This window comes from Macaca nemestrina, chromosome 4, assembly GCF_043159975.1.
Source record: "Macaca nemestrina isolate mMacNem1 chromosome 4, mMacNem.hap1, whole genome shotgun sequence".
Lineage (NCBI taxonomy): Eukaryota > Metazoa > Chordata > Mammalia > Primates > Cercopithecidae > Macaca > Macaca nemestrina.
The window spans coordinates 183,886,778-183,903,628 of NC_092128.1; positions in this window are offsets into that span (position 1 = coordinate 183,886,778).

The following is a 16,851-nucleotide window of genomic DNA, read 5'->3' on the forward strand; positions in this document are numbered from 1 at the left end:
CGAATTTCATTCACAGAGGTGATAGGAAAATACAAAAGCTGGGCCAAGTGGAGAAAAAGGAAGGCAACAAGAAATACAGCCTGTTTGATCACAAAATCAAGGAGGAGCAGCTTCAGGCACGGGTTGGGTGGCATCCCGCGTGAAGCCAGGAAATGCAACATGGATCTCGTAGAGAAGGACCCAGGCAGAGGCAGGGGAAAGGACAGCTGTGGAGGAAGTGACCAGGCCCAAAGCAAGTGACAGTGCAGGACACATGCAAATTCCACAGCCACTGGCTGCTGGCACAAATAACTGCACGAAACACACTTCCAGCTGGGGTGTGAGTGCCTGACACCCACAAACGAACCTCTGTCCTGCCTGCATTTATGTATCCCTATTGCTTTCGAGTTGCTAGTACTCACCACCAAATACATCTACAATGCCCAATTTAAACCAATGTACTGGAAATGTCATTGAGTGCCAGGGGTTCCACAGAACTTGGAGCCTAAATCTCTCCGGGCTCCTTAAGGAAATATCTGGCTCCAAGCTTTCTTTTAATTACTGAAAATCCCAGATGCTCCACATATAAAGAGATTAACACATGCTCCAGGGGACAAGGTCTATGAACATGCAATTACCCTACAAATTCATAGTATTAGTTCTTGATTTAGACAGATTTCCTTCTTCTCTCCAGTTGAAAAGAATCTCTGGAAGTCAGAAGTAGTAACTAGGTGTATTCCCTCCATTTCATCTCTGCCCCCTAAATAAAGAAAAAAAAAGTCTCTCTGATTTATTTTCTAGCTCCAGGTCAAAGGACAAAATGGAAAGAATATTTTGAAGCTATATTTTCTCATTTAGAACCTTCTTACCCCTTCTTGAATGAGCATCACGTTGGATAATAAAAGGGTTTCCCTCACCTGCGTTCACAGGTAGGGCCGACCCTTTCTTTCCTGCACGTGGGGTCACGCAGAAGATTCTCAAGTGGGACTTCTTCTACTTGCATTTCAGGGCTGGACAGGGCTGGAAGAATGGTGATACATGCCTGACCAATTTTATTGTCATCTGTCAAAGAGCGCACTAGCCCTGTAAGAAGGACACAGGTGATGAGAATAAAGAAGCTGGAATTTCAGGGCTGCCATCGCAATCTGAGGTTTGATTGTAATATTCTGTGATTTTTATAAGAATGCAAATAATGGATACAAAGGAAGACAGAGAATGAGAGACCTGCAGAAGCAAGAGTAACTCATCTAAAGACAGAAAGAGGCCAAGGCCCAGACTATTTTATGATTTCTTATCAACTTTTATTTTTATATTCCAATCATAGCTGCCAGTGGGATTAATTTTAAGTGTATATTTAACTCCTAACAGAATGGAGCTTGCCACAGTCTCTACCATAATGAGATAATTATAAATTACTCATACAGGAATAAAAATGATGCAGTTAAATGATGTAGATTATCCATCTAAACTGTCCAAACTCACTTTCTTTCCCCCTTTGGTATACAGTGAGTCTTTGTGTGTGTGCACCAGTATGTGTGTGTGTGTGCACAAGCATGTATATTTTTGTGTTTTTGTGAGTGCTTCTCTGAGCAGTAATTCCACCCCAGGAGTCTGCACTGTGCTAAAACCAGTGGGTGCTTTAAAAAAGAGAGAGAAAGGTGTTTTAGGGATCTCTGAAATTTTTTTCATGGTATTAAGAAATACAACTATTCCTCAAAATTGAAAAAAAATCTAGAATAAATCTATTATCTAATAGAGTAGGAGAGGGAATTTGTTGAGTCAAGCGTTGTGATTAAAGCTGAATCATCAGATTTACATCCTATACAAATTGTCAACTTCTAGAAAGGTCACATGAAGATGTTTCCAACAGAGCAAGTACATTGAAGCTCAGCTTCAATGTTGAACTTTGCACTAGATCTAAATTTTCCACAATGTTCTAGAGGAAAAATATAAACTCCTGTTTGTTTCTTCCTGCCCTTACTGAACTCATGGTCTCAGCCCTACTTGGATCCGGGGGCCATTTAAACATCTGATAGAAACTATAGACTTTCTCCCCCAACAGACCCCATTTAGATGCAAATTTCAAGAGTTTATGTATCTCTTGAACAAGACATATTGACGATTTAGAAAGTTGGGAACTCTAGACTCATTCTTTAAACAAATATGTACCAAGCATCAACTATGTGCCAGTCCATTACTAGGTACCAAGTATGCAGAGATCTCAGAAAAAGTGGTCTCTGTTCTCAGGAAGGAGAACAAGGGCAATATGCAGATAAGAAAATAGTATATAATAATATAAGCAGCAGATAAACAAATAATAAATAAGATAGTTGCTAATCATAATGAGTGCTAGGAAGAAAGTAATCTGGAGTGGCTCTTACTGCCCCAGGAACATGATTACGAGATCACATTTGTCTAAAATTTATACATAATAGAGTTTTGTTGGTAGAAAGCAGCTCTTAAATACTAGAATTGACTACACAGTATCATATTATTATTCTGGACCAATAGACTCTTAGGATCCAGAGTCTCCTACAAGGGAAGGAATCTCTCATTTAGTTTCTCTCATTACTCACAGATAATCCCACCATCTTGAACTCTTTCCGGAAAGAACCAACAGGATGCAACTCCACAGGGCACCCTGCTCCATTTGAACACTCCCAGTTGTTAGATGGGTATCTTTTACTTATAACGACTTGAAATCTGACTTTTTATAACTTCCAAACAAGTACATTATATTTATTCCTAAATTATCAAATAAACTGAGTCTCACCCATCCTTTTGTAGATCCTTCCATAGGCTTCTTTTTCCTAGGTTAGACATTCAGTTTCCATAGTAATTCCTGAATAATTGATTCACCATTCTTCTCATTCCAATCTTTTAAAGCCCTGGAGCTGAACTGAGTAATGCAGAATATTCTGTAGCCATCACCATCTTTGGCATAAAGCGTTTTATTTATATTAAGCCTCAGACTGCATTTATTTTCTTTCTTTCTTTTTTTTTTTTTTAAGACGGATTCTTGCTCTGTCGCCCAGGCTGGAGTGCAGTGGCTGGATCTCGGCTCACTGCAAGCTCCGCCTCCCGGGTTCACGCCATTCTCCTGCCTCAGCCTCCCGAGTAGCTGGGACTACAGGCGCCCGCCACCTCGCCCGGCTAGTTTTTCTGTATTTTTTAGTAGATACGGGGTTTCACCATGTTAGCCAGGATGGTCTTGATCTCCTGACCTCGTGATCCGCCCGTCTCGGCCTCCCACAGTGCTGGGACCACAGGCTTGAGCCACCGCGCCCGGCCTTTATTTTCTTAAGTCAGTACCCCATTGATGCTATTGAGCTTCTCAGTAATTAAAACCACCTCAGCCTTTCTGTTAACTATTCTTAATCCAAGTCGTCTCCTTTCTACTGTTTTTCAACCTAGCTTATTGAATTGAACGCTTAACTAATTTACTTGTCTTCTTTAAATATTTAAGTACTTATTATATAAGTCTATTATTTAGTAAGACTAAATATTAAATATAATTTTATTTGTTCAAATTAAATAAAACCATTTAAGGCTATAAATGTACCAGTAAGTGCTGCTTTAGCAGCATCCCACCAGATTCTTAAGCAGAGTTTCACTGTTGTTCTAACTACTTCTTAATTTGCATTGCAAATTTTCTGCTACCTAAAGAGCTATTTAGAAAAAAACATAATGTGCATTTGCTGTATTATCTGAGAATATTAAATTCTGCTATAAGACAAAGACAAAAACAGGATGGATGACACCCCATGTGTATTAGTCTTCTCACACTACTAATAAAGACATACCCAAGACTGGGTAATTTATAAAGGAACGAGGTTTAATGGACTCACAGTTCCACATGGCTGGGGAGGCCTCACAATCATGGTGGAAGGCAAGGAGGAGCAATGTCATGTCTTACATGGTGGCAGGCGAGAGCATGTGTGCAGGGGAACTCCCCTTTATAAAACCATCATATCTCATGAGACTTATCTACTATTATGACAACAGCATGGGAAAGACCTGGTCCCATGATTCAATTCCCTCCCACTGGGTCCCTCCCATGACACATAGGAATTATGGGAGCTACAATTCAAGATGAGATTTGGGTAGGGAGACAGTCAAACCATGTCATTCTTTCCCTGGCCCATCCCAAATCTCATGTTTTCATGTTTCAAAACCAATCATGCCTTCCCAACAGTCTCCCAAAGTCTTAACTAATTCCAATATTAACTTGAAAGTCCACAGTCCAAAGTCTCATCTGAGACAAGGCAAGTCCAAAGTCTCATCTGAGACAAGGCAATTTCCTTGTGCCTATGAGCCTGTAAAATCAAAAGCAAGTTAGTTACTTCTTAGATACAATGGGGATACAGACATTGAATAAATACACCCATTCCAAATGGGAGAAATTGTCCAAAACCAAAGGGCTACAGGCCCCATGCAAGTCCAAAATTCAGCAGGGCAGTCAAATCTTAAAGTTCCAAAATGATCTCCTTTGACTCCATGTCTCACATCCAGGTCATGCTGATGCAAGAGGTGGGCTCCCAAGGTCTTGGGCAGCTCCGTCCCTGTGGCTTTGCAGGGTACAGCACCCAGATGGCTGTTTCATGGGCTAGCATTGTGTGTCTGCGGCTTTTCTAGGTATATGGTACAAGCTGTCCTTGGTCAGATCTACCATTCTGGGGTCTGGAGGATGGTGGCCATCTTCTCACAGCTCCATTAGGCAATGCCCTTGTAGGGACTCTGTGTGGGGGCTCTGATCCCACATTTCCCTTCTGCATTGCCCTAGCAGAGGTTCCCATAAGGGCTCCACCCCTGCAGCAAACTTTTGCCTGGACAACCAGGCATTCCCATACATTCTCTGAAATCTAGGTGGAGGTTCCCAAACCTCAATTCTTGGCTTCTGTGCACTGGCAGGCTCAGCACAACATGGAAGCTACTGAGGGTTGGAGCTTTCACCCTCCAAAACCACAGCCTAAGCTGTACCTTGGCCCCTTTTAGCCATGGCTGGGGCAGCTTGTATACAGGGCACCAAGACCCTAGACTGCACATAGCAGGGGCGCCTGGGCCCTGCCAGGAAACCATTTTTCCCTCCTAGGCCTCCAGGACTGTGATGGAAGGGGCTGCCGTGAAGGTCTCTGACATGTCCTGGGGACATTTTCTTCCTTATCTTGGTGATTAACATTTGACTTCTTCTTTCTTATGCAAATTTCTATGACTGGTTTGAATTTCTCCCCAGAAAATGGGGTTTGCTTTTCTATCACATCATCAGGCTGAAAATTTTCCAAACCTTTATCCTCTGCTTCCTATTGAATTCTTTGACACTTAGAAAGTTCTTCCCCAGATACCCTAAATCATCTCTCTCAAATTCAAAGTTCCACAGATCTCTAGGGCAGAGGCAAAATGCCACCAGTCGGTCTGCAGAGCAAGCATGACTTTTACTCCAGTTTCCAACAAGTTCCTCCTCTCCATCTGAGACCACCTCAGACTAGACTTTATTGTCCATATCACTATCAGCATTTTGGTCAAAGCTATTCAGCGAGTCTCTAGGAAGTTCCAAACTTTCCCACATCTTTCTACCTTCTGAGCCCTCAAGTCTCTAGGAAGTTCCAAATTTTCCACATTTTCCTGCCTTCTTCTGAGTCCTCCAAACTATTCCAATATCTGCCTGTTACTCAGTCCCAAAGTTGCTTCCACATTTTTGCATATCTTTACAGAAGCACCCTACTCCTAGCACCAGTTTACTGTATTAGCCTGTTCTCAAGCTACTAATAAAGACATACCCAAGACCGGGTAATGTGTAAAGGAAAGAGGTTTAATGGCTGGGGAGGCCTCACAATCATGGTGGAAGGCAAGGAGGAGCAAAGTCAGGTCTTACACAGTGGCAGCCAAGAGCACGTGTGCAGGGAACCCTTTTATAAAACCATCGGATCTTGTGAAACTTATTTATTATCATGAGAACAGCATGGGAAAGACCCGGTCCCAGGATGCAATTACCTCCTATTGGATCCCTTCCACAACACATGGGAATTATGGGAACTACACTTCAATATGACATTTGGGTGGGGACACAGCCAAACCATATCTTCATGGTAGAGATGGAAAGTCTGGGCTTAAACAAGTGGCTTCCCTGGGATCACAAAGCTGGTAAGCAGTTCAACAAGATTAGACTCTAAATCTCCTTTGACCTTTTCTCTTCACTATAATGGGAATGGAAAGTATCATCAGAAATGATAGAAAGTGTCTATAAAAGGAACACTGGCATGGGGCTTGGGACACTCACTGCCTGCGTCTGCTCATCCCTCACTGAGTTAAATCACCTTAAGTGAGTCATCTGATCTCTCTGAATCCACATGCTCTTACCTATAGAGGGCAAAGTAGTTGAACCTAGGTGATAGCTAAGGCCCTTTTCAGCATTGACATTTTTGATATCTCCCAAAATACAAATTGGCAAATTTCACTGGGATTTGCTTTTAGAAGTGGCTTCTGTTAGTCAATCCCCCCACAGATGGTCAAGTCCATGCTGCACTGCACAGGGCTTTGATGTAAAGGAGCACAAATTTCCTGTCATTTATGTAAAATATATCTTCTTGGCTTGGAAATCAAAGAGCTTTTTTAACTGCCAATTCTACCCTGTCCATTTGGGAACTGATGAGTATTTGACATGTTCCCCTCATTTAGGGAATTGCCTGGCCTCTCCTAGTGCTCAGTGTAGGGGACTATCTGCTGGCCCTGCATTCCTGCATCCTGAGGTGTCAAGAGAGGGGACACCTGGATTCTGTCCTAAGTGGAGAGAATTGGAGGATGGGGGGGTAGATAATTATAGAAAGATAATTTCAATATTCAGCTTTTCACTTGCTTTCTCTGTTTCATGCTTCATGCTTCATGCTTCCTTAGCATGAGACAAGTAAGCATTGGCTAGGTGAAGAGGTATGGAGGGAGTTTTTCTGTTGGATGAAAGCTTTGCGGGACAAGAAGCAGCATAGTTAGGGGTCAGAAATGTGTGTGGTACAGTACTTGAGATAGTGCATGTAAGGCAATATATATGTTGCATGATAGGAATAGAAACAAGCTGGGTCCAGCCCTGCAGGGCCAGGTCAGCAGCATGAGAAGCCAGTCTGTGCTGGAGGCAATTGGAGGCATGGAGAGGTTTCAAGCAGGAGAGCCATATGACTAGATTCCCATTCATGAAAGAGCTCTGTGGCTGCTATAAGCATTTTACAGTACCTAGACCGACAGCCTGGGAATCATTTAGGAGATGGTTGCAGCAATTTTAGTGAAAGATAGTGCAATTATGCAGAGTTAGGGATATTGCAGGAGTGAGAATAAGGTGTTGAGGTTGACTTTAGAGCTCTGGTTTGGGAGCTGGGGCAGTAGTAAGGCTATTCATTGCTCTCACAGAGGACTCAAAAATGGAGAAGTGAATAACTGGGTTTCGGAGAAGTTGAGTTGCAGATAGGGGTGTGGCAGCTAAGTGACACTATTTGGCAGAGTGAAGCATCTTCTGCAGGTAGAAGGAAAGATGGTGGCTGATAGCAGAGGGAGCAGATGAGAGTAATGGGAACAGAATGTAGATTTCAGTGAGTGGTGGAATAGATGCAAGGTATAGAGTGGGGACAGCAAGGGTAGACAAGTTGGTTTCTAAAAGAAAGAGAGTCAGAGGGATTCATGGGGTTGGGAAAGTTGCTGTTTTGTTTTTCTTTTTGTTAATAAAGGAGACTGGGGTTGGTTTAAATGCTCATGACAGTGTAACAGTAGAGGAGATGCTCCTCATGTCATTCCCCAGCTAACATAACAGCCTAGCACCAAACACATGTCTGAGCATGGCATTTGGGGCTCTTCATAAACCAGCCTATTATCAGAAGAATTATGACCCCAACAAACATATGTCCAAGTCCTAACCCCGGTACCTGCAAACATCACTTCTCATCTAACTGGAAATAGGGTCTTTGCAGATGTAATCAAGATGAGGTCAGACTCGATTTGGGTGGAGTCTGTCCTAAGGGGAGAGAATTGGAGGGTGGGTGAATAGATAATCATAGAAAGATAATTGCAATACTCAGCTCTTCACTGTCTTTCTCTGCTTACTGCTTTTTTAGCATGAGACAAGTAAGCATTGGCTAGGTGAAGATGTAGGGAGGGAGTTTTTCTGTTGGACAGAGGTGTCCTAAATCCAAGGAGTCCTAAATCCAACAACTGGTGTTCTTACAAGAGGGAAATTTGGACACTAAGACACACACAGGAAACAGACCATGGACAACAGAGGCGGGGATTTGGGTGATGCTTCCACAAGCCAGGGACACCAAAGATAACTGGCCACCCCCAGAAACTGGAAGATTTTTCAGGGAGAGCATGGTCCTACAGCTCATGAATATGGGACTTCAATGACTTCCAGAGACTCCCAGCTTCTACAACTGCAAAAGAGTGGATTTCTGTTGTTTTAAGCCAGCTGGTGTACATTAGTTTGTTCCAGTGGCCCTAGGACACTCTCTCTCACCCCTCCCGGGTGTGTGAACTTGGACCCGCAGCCACACCTGGTACTCTTCATTCCCAAGGGCTCCCTGCAGGGTCCTGCCTCAGTGTCTACTGATTTCTTCTCTCCCCCTGAGATGTCCTTTCCCCACCTTTTTGCCTTGAAATTCTTTCTGTCCTTCCAAACCAGATGTTAGGCTTAACATCTCTCTGGAGAACCTGTCTGCAGCCCCCACAGCATCCTGCTGACGGGCACCGGTCACCCTTATCTCATTGTGTTTCGCACAACACTGCTCTGATGTGTCCTCAGCCACACTGTTAACCTCTGAGAGAAGAAGGCGAAGCCATTTTTATCTCTACCTCTCCACTGCTGCTGAAATGGCAGGTATGTCGGGGTCTAGCCAGGAAAACAAAATCCCCATCAGATAATTTAATAGGGAAATATAACTGGGAGAATTAAATGAAAAGGTGTTTAGAAGAATTGAAAGCACACACAGTAGAAAGGGAGGCAACTCAGAGATTAGCAGCACAAGGAGACTGGAGGAACAAATGGAGAGGACAAGGGGAGGAATGGAACCACCAGCAGGAGGGGAAACCACAGAGAACAAGCAGCTGGGGCTAGGAGCTCCACCCAGCAGAGAGGGAAGCAGAGGAAAGTCCCAGCTTCTCCTTTCCCCTGACTTCCCCAACGCAACCCAAAACCAGCAGATGGGGGCTGCAGGCCTGGTTTGGGGGCCAGTCCCACTATGTTAAGGAAGAGAGCACAGAACAGCCCAGAAATAGATCCAAGGGCAAGCAAGTGGACCACACAGATGGCAAGGGCTGGGATTTCTCAGGCAAATGAGTGAATTTTTAGCAAATAGCTGAAAATGTTGTAACATGGTTGCTGTCATAGGAGCCAGACAGCACAGAGGATGCCGTAGACACACGGTGGAGCATTTGGTGAGGGCCTGTAGTTGGCAGAATAATCCACCCCATCAAATGCCCTCATCCCAATCCCCTGTGGATATGTCACGTCATACAGTGAAAAGGACTGGCTGATGTGACTACATTAAGGATCTGGTGTTGGTGAGATGTTACGCAGGGAAGCCTCATGTAATCACCAGGGTCTTTATAAAACAGATGCAAGAGGTCGGTAGGAGATGTGGCCAGAGAAGCAGAGCTCAGAGTGATGCAAAGGGGCCCCAAGCCCAGGAATGCAGGCAGTAGTCTCCAGAAGCTGAAAAAGAAAAGGTGGTGGGTTTCCCCAGAGCTCCGGAAGGGACCACCCCTGCCTACTCCTTGATCTCAGCCTCGTAAGATTCACTTTAGACTTCTGATCTCCAAAAACTATGAGAGAAGAAACTTGTGTTGTTTTAAGCCACAAAGTTTGTGGTGATTTGTGGCAGCAGCAACAAGAAACTAGTTAGTACACACCCTTCATGAGGAGTCAGACTTGAGGAGACAGGGGTTTCCAGGTTCAGTAGGAACCAAGGGCTTGTGGTCCTGGTGAAGGTGGTGGGTGCTCAGGTGAGAGAAGAAACGGAAAGGAAAAAGGAAGGAGAGGAAAGGGCCAGGAAGGAGACTTACCTGCTGGTGCATGGGCATCCCAGAGGTAGAAAGGATTGGGTGGGCAATTGTGAGGCTCGACTGGGGAGCCTTCAAACTCCTAGCTGAAGAATGTCTGTTCTACATGGCTGTTAGAGAAGTGTTAAACTCTGAGACTGAACTGTGGTAGAAATCTGGCCTTGTATGAAGATCCACCTGCGGCTGCCTGGAACAGAGTAATCGCCCAGCGATGCTGGTGTATGTTAATCTGAATTATTTGGGCAAAGGGATACTGTTTTTGTTTTGCAGATTTTTTGTTTTATTTCTTCCTGACCTGTATTGTTCAACACTTGCTTTGATTTGCCACTAGAAGACCTGACACAAATTTGGATTTCTTTTATTTTCTTCTCTTTCTTTCTTTCTTTCTTTTTTTTTTTTTTTTTTTTTTTTTTTACCAATATAAGGTAATTTCAGTCAAGAAACACTAAACGCCGATAAAAACTCTAGGTGAACTCTGTATCTTTTGATTCCTTTTAGCCTAATAGCCACTGATTACTGTGCTGAGCTAGGAAGCTGCTTATTGCTTTTGCCACCAGGCAGCCACCATGGAATTCCATTGCATTGGTGTGCTTTGTTTAACTTCTTAAAACTCCTCGTGCGAAGTCTCCTGAAACTAACCTTATTTTGTCTAAAATTACAGTTAAATCCATTTAATCCACATGGTTCTGTAAAACCATTGTCTGTAAGTTATTTTGATTTTCTTAAGTGCATTTGCTTTATTTTGAAAGCACAGGTCTAACCAAATATTTCTCTAAGAGTTCAATTTGGAATCAGGGCTAACAGAGCTGTCTGGAGGATAATTTTCACATCACAACCTTCTGAGTTCTGGGAACACACAATGTCACCATTGTCAACATTGACTGGTGCATTTGTGATGGGCAACAGGTTGGTTCATTACTGCAAACAGGCCCCAATTAGTTTGCTAAATGTATTGTTATACCTGCATATGTTTTTTTAAAATGTCTTTCTCCAACCACTCATTTCACCCTTTCAAAATGTAAAAGATTTTATAACAGGTTCCCAAGGTCATTGATGGACACAGTGCACCTAAGTTTCCTATCCCTCTTTTTAAATTATTCTTGTCTCCTATAACCATTTATATTAGTGATTTAAAGTATGTTGGCATTGAAATTGGTTAGCAAGTTGATCTTTTAATATATTAAATCAGCTTGACATCTTATGATTATAGTAACTATTATTACTATTGCTTTAGAAACATATAAGTGAATTCAGATTTTAACAATACACTTTGTGATAAAGAGAAAACTAAATGAGACAATCTACTGAAACAGGCAAAGAGAACTAGAAAGTACTAAATTACAGAGTCCATGGCCAAAAGCATGAGATGGTATATTCTCCATCAACCAACCCAGTCGAACTTGGCACATAGTAAGAACTCAATAAATATTTGTGTAATGAATAAATTAATGAATGAAAATGAATTAAATAAAAATTAATTGCGATGTGGAAGGAATAATTTATCCATGATGTAAAATTGTAGCTCATATTCTTCTTGGCAATATTTGTGTTTATGGAGAAAAAAATAAAATAAAATAAGGAATCCTCAATAAATTGTGGAATGTTCCAGCTCCAGATATGACGTGTTGTGACCTTTCCATTGCTTTTAACGTGGGCACATCATCTGCTGTGCAGCTGAGGTGCTCTGAGATCAGCTTTCTCTTCTGCTAAGCGAGTCACAGTCAATGGCGACAGGCAGGAGCTCTCAGATCTGCCATGAACAAGATCAACGGAAGTACAGTTCCAAAAGAGAATTGGAGACCACCAAACATACATGTTTTTTAGAAGAAAGCAGAGAAGTGGGGGAAACCTTGGAAAACCTGTTTTTACATCTGAAGAGAAACTAACAGGAGTAGCATGACAAGGAGTGCTGAGATGGACAGAGGTAAATAATAGCATCAGGGCCTCATCATATTAGCTAAAGCTTTATGATCCAAATTCTCCAGGAATTGGGCTCCACTTTTTGACTCCTTTGGCTTTGTTTGTTTGGTTGGTTGGTTTTGGAGTTTGTTTGTTTGTTTTTTTGAGATGGAGTTTCGCTCTTGTTGCCCAGGCTGGAGTGCAATGGTGTGATCTCAGCTCACTGCAACCTCCACTTCCCAGGTTTAAGTGATTCTCCTGACTCAGCCTCCCAAGTAGCTGGGATTACAGGTGTGTGCCACCATGTCCAGCAAATTTTGTGTTTTTAGTAGAGATGGGGTTTCACGATGTTGGTCAGGCTGGTCTTGAACTCCTGATCTCAAGCGATCCACCTGCCTCGGCCTCCCAAAATGCTGGGATTACAAGTGTGAGCCACTGTGCCTGGCCCTTTTGACTCCTTTCAACTCTTGCTGGCCAGCAAGGAAAATACACATAAATTAGTGAAAGGTTTATTGAATACTTCCCTGCTTGGAGAAAGAGTTGTTCCAGGTTTGCTCCAAAAGCAATTGAATGTACCCCATGTAAAACCATATAAAATCTTCTTGCCTGAAGGACCATCTTTACATGGTTATAATGTCAAAGAATTGCCACTCACTCCCAGATAACTACTGAAATGCAATTTAAAAGACTTTAAGGAAGTCTTTTAAAACTGCCAAAGGGGGATTCCATTCATGAAACACAGTGTGCAATAAAGCTTCTTCGAAATTCCTCTTCTCTGAGTCTCTTTCTTTATCTTGCATCCCAAATCCCTCCTTTCTTTGCTCCAAACACCTCAAAACGCTGAAACCCAGCACAGCACGACTTTTCCTGCTCTCATTCCCACCCCTTCCAGATCTATCCTGTTCACTTCTCAGAGACAACCTCTGTCCTCCTAACTTTAATCAATCCTTTAATCAATTCCATCCTCCTAGACTCCTGCAGTTCTCATTTCATCCATTGCCAAAATTCTGAAAAAAAGACCCAAAACTGAGTGGTCCAAGCCAGAATAGTGCTTAATGAGGCAGAGGGGACAGAGCTGAGGCCACATGGGGCTGACACCCTTTGTTCTGTGGCTGCTTTCAGGGGAAGCCTTGCTGGTCCCCAACAGGACAGCATGGCCTCTGCCCATGTGCAGTCTCCATTCCCTTCCTCTCATGAGAACGGAACCTTGGTCATCACCACCACATGGTCCACGAATGCCCAGTTTCAGAGTGGTAAAGCAAAGAGTGATGTGTCCACCCTGAGTTCCCCGCTCTCCCAGGCCCTGACTCAAGGACCCACTTTGCATGTCCCCACACTCTGAGAGGCACTGCGCTGGCTCCTGCCAAGGTACTTCTTGTTCACCATGGGTGTTTTCCTGGGGCTCCATTGCACTGTAACCACCCAATGGGTTCATTGTACCCACTGTTCAAATAAAGCCAATTTATCATGACAGAGGAACTGCAGTAGAGAGAGTTTAATGTACACAGAGCCAGCTAAATGGGAGACCAGCGTTTTATTATTACTTAAATCAGCCTCCCTAAAAAGTCAGAAGCTGGAGTTTTTCAAGCATAGTTTGGCAGGCAGATGGCTAGAGAATGGGCGCTGCTGATTGGTTGGGGATATAACCATCGGGATGAGGAAAAGAGTTCCTATGTGCTGAGTCTGCTTCTGGGTGGGATCACAGGAGCAATTGAACCAAAAGTTGTGGGCCTGGGTGGGGATCTGGTTTTCAGAAACACCAAAGCCTGAAAGGGCATCTCAAAAAGCAAATCTCAGGTTCTGCCATAGTGATGTTATCTGCAGTAGTAACTGGGGAGATTCCAAATCTTGTGACCTCCAGAATAAAGACTGGTAATGGTTTATCCCTACATGTTAGCAGAATTCAGGCTCCTCTCATCCTCCTAACCTGATGGCCTTGCATTAGTTTTACAAAGGTGGTTTAGTTTTGGAGAAGGGCTCTTATCATTTAAACTCTAAATTAAATTTCTGCCAGAGTTAGCTTGGCCCCAGCCCAGGAGCGACCAAGGGCAGTTTGGAGGTTAAAGGCAAGATGGGGATTGGTTAGATCGGATCTCTTTCATTGTCACTTTCTCACTATTATGACTTTTGCAAAGGACGTTTCACCACTGTCTCCTTGTAACCGTGTGGCAAGTTCCACTCTCAATGCCATCACCAAACACCTGTGCCCCTGCCCCTGCTAGCATTGGAGAAAGCTGGCTCAGTTCTGTCCCTTCTGATAGACTAGACACCCTGGAAACTTCTGGCTTGCAGGGGCTTTGTGGAGCCAACACCCTCACAACTCATTCGCTGGGGCCTGACTGACAGATTACACATCTGTACCTGATTTAGATGACAGGATTTGGTGTACTTAAAAAAACATTTTTTTGAGACAGGGTCTTACTGTGTTGCCCAGGCTGGAGTGTAGTGGCATGATCATGGCTCATTGCAGCATTAAACTAATTTTTCTATTTTTGTTGACCTGTTTTCAAGGGGTTCTCCTGCCTTGTCCTTCAAAGTTCTGGGGCTATGTACTTGAGCCACCACACCTGGCTTCTGATTTGGTATACTTTTGAACTGATGAGATTTTGATGAAATTTTGCACCCTGGGTTGATGCTGTAATTGGATGAGGTATGTTTTGAGGATGTTAGGAGGTATGAGAGATGGATCTGGATCACATAGATATGAGGGAAGACTGTGGGAGACAGAATATTGGCCCCCATCACTTTGACCACTGATGTTATGCCCAGGAATGTTACATTTCAGATGTAATTAAGTTACTAATAAATGACCTTAAGATGGCAGGATTATACTGGATTATCCTGGTGGCATCAATGTGTTCACCAGAGGCCTCAAAAGTAACAGAAGAGGAAAGCAAAAGAGAAAGTCAGATTTGAAGTGTGAGAAGTACCTGATGGCCACTGCTAACTTTGATGGCGGAGAGGGCATGAGTCAAAGAATGTAGAGGCTTCCAGAGAGCGAGAGTGAACCTGGCTAACGGTCAGAAGGAAAACAGGGACTTCCGTCCTATGGCCACATGGAACTATACTCTTCTAACACCTGAGTGAGCCTGGAGGGAAATTCTTCCCTACAGCCTCTAAATAAGAGCCCAGGCTGGACAGTACCTTGATTTTGGCCTTGTGAGGCCCTGAGCAGAGAATCCGGCCATGCCATGCTGGGCTTGGGAATCTACTGATACACAGAACTGGGAGATAATAAATGTTTGCAGTAAGTGATTAAGTCGGTGGTAACTTGTTACAGCAGCAATCGAAAACTAAAATACCGTCTCAGCCATTGTGAAGGAAAAGGCCCTTCTCACTGGCCAAGACAATTCCATTGCTGATCCACCGAGAGCAGGAAGAGTAGCTTATAAAGACTGGTTTGCACAAGTCGTAACCCTTTTAACACAGTCATCATGCAGTGCAAAGTATCTCCACCTCCTTTGTTTAAAATATATGCACTCTCAATGACATTTTAGTTCATGCTTGACATTTCCCCTCTAGCATTCACTGTTGGGTAACAAATTTTACTTGAAATAAGAATAAAGCTCCAGATTTTTATTCAAATTATTTTCTCAAGCAATCTATAAGCCTGAGGCTTTCACCCAGCCTGGGGTCTACGTGGCTCAGTGGAAACTGGGATGAGGAAAGAGGGAAATTGACGTCGGTTAGGGCTTGGGAGACCTAAGACCATGGTCAAGCAGGATGGAACAGCTGGGTTTAAGTTGACACTAGGAGGTAGAGCCAGAACCCAGTCCCTGGGGCAGTAATATGTGGCTGTACTGTTGTGCAATTTTTATGATTATTACAACTTTGTTACCCACCCTTGCTAGCCCCAATCCTTGCTCCATTTCATTTTGTGGCACTTATTAATTTCTAATTCTCCAGAGTGTAAATGCCACAAAGACAGAGATTTCTGTGTGTTTTATGCATTGCTGTTTATAACCAGCCTCTAGAGTAGGATATACAGCCAGTCCTTCATAAAATATTCATTAAAAAGAAAAGATGAATGATCACATTTGAAGTTCAAAAAGACTGGAGGGAGGAAGATAGATTTGAGGGGCTACTTAGGGGTCTGGCATTTGGGAGATGGTCATAATTAGACTAAGTTAGAGGAGATAGGTATGGTTGAGAGGTATGCAGGATGTACGAACAACAGGTCTTGGTAATAAATAGAGTGGGCTGTGAGCAATGGTGTCATGGTAAAATTGTAAAAACCGACTATCAAAGACTAAAGATGTATGTGTGTGACATCTGTCTCCATATATTATACATACAGTTTATTGTGAACTTTACTCTTATAAATGACGGTAGCACACAATTTACAAATAATAATAATATAAGCAGTATTCTTTATTATAAATTTCACATATCAAACTGATTTTCACTATTCTAATGTTCTAATTCAGATTGGCAGAATTCATATCTATAGAGACTCCATGTTGCAACTAATGAAGTTTAGTTCTGACATGAATACTAGTTGATATTTTTGTTTGCTTTAAAAAGGGAGACAAAAGTGAAATCTGAAGACCCACATCAGAACTTCACTTATTGGTCAACGACAGGATCTATTTTCTTGCTGAATGGGTTAATAATTTTTGAATTATAGAAGTCCATTTCCTCAACTTTTTGTGCTATTCTCATCATAATGGCTAAAGGCATGACACACTTACAAGTTTAATCTACATTTTTAACATTTTCTCCAATGCTTTCTTAAGTTGAGACAAGTAACAAAGCAATAAATAAAGCTCTGGTTGGTAACATTTGCCAATTTTCATGGTGAAAATGCTTCCTCCATGGTAAATTTCAAGTTATCAATGCAAAGTCGCAGAGGGCAGAGTAGGGAAGAGACGCACAGCAGCACTGTTAACATCTCTACATATGAACACCATAGATATGAATAATCTCAAGCACATAGACTAT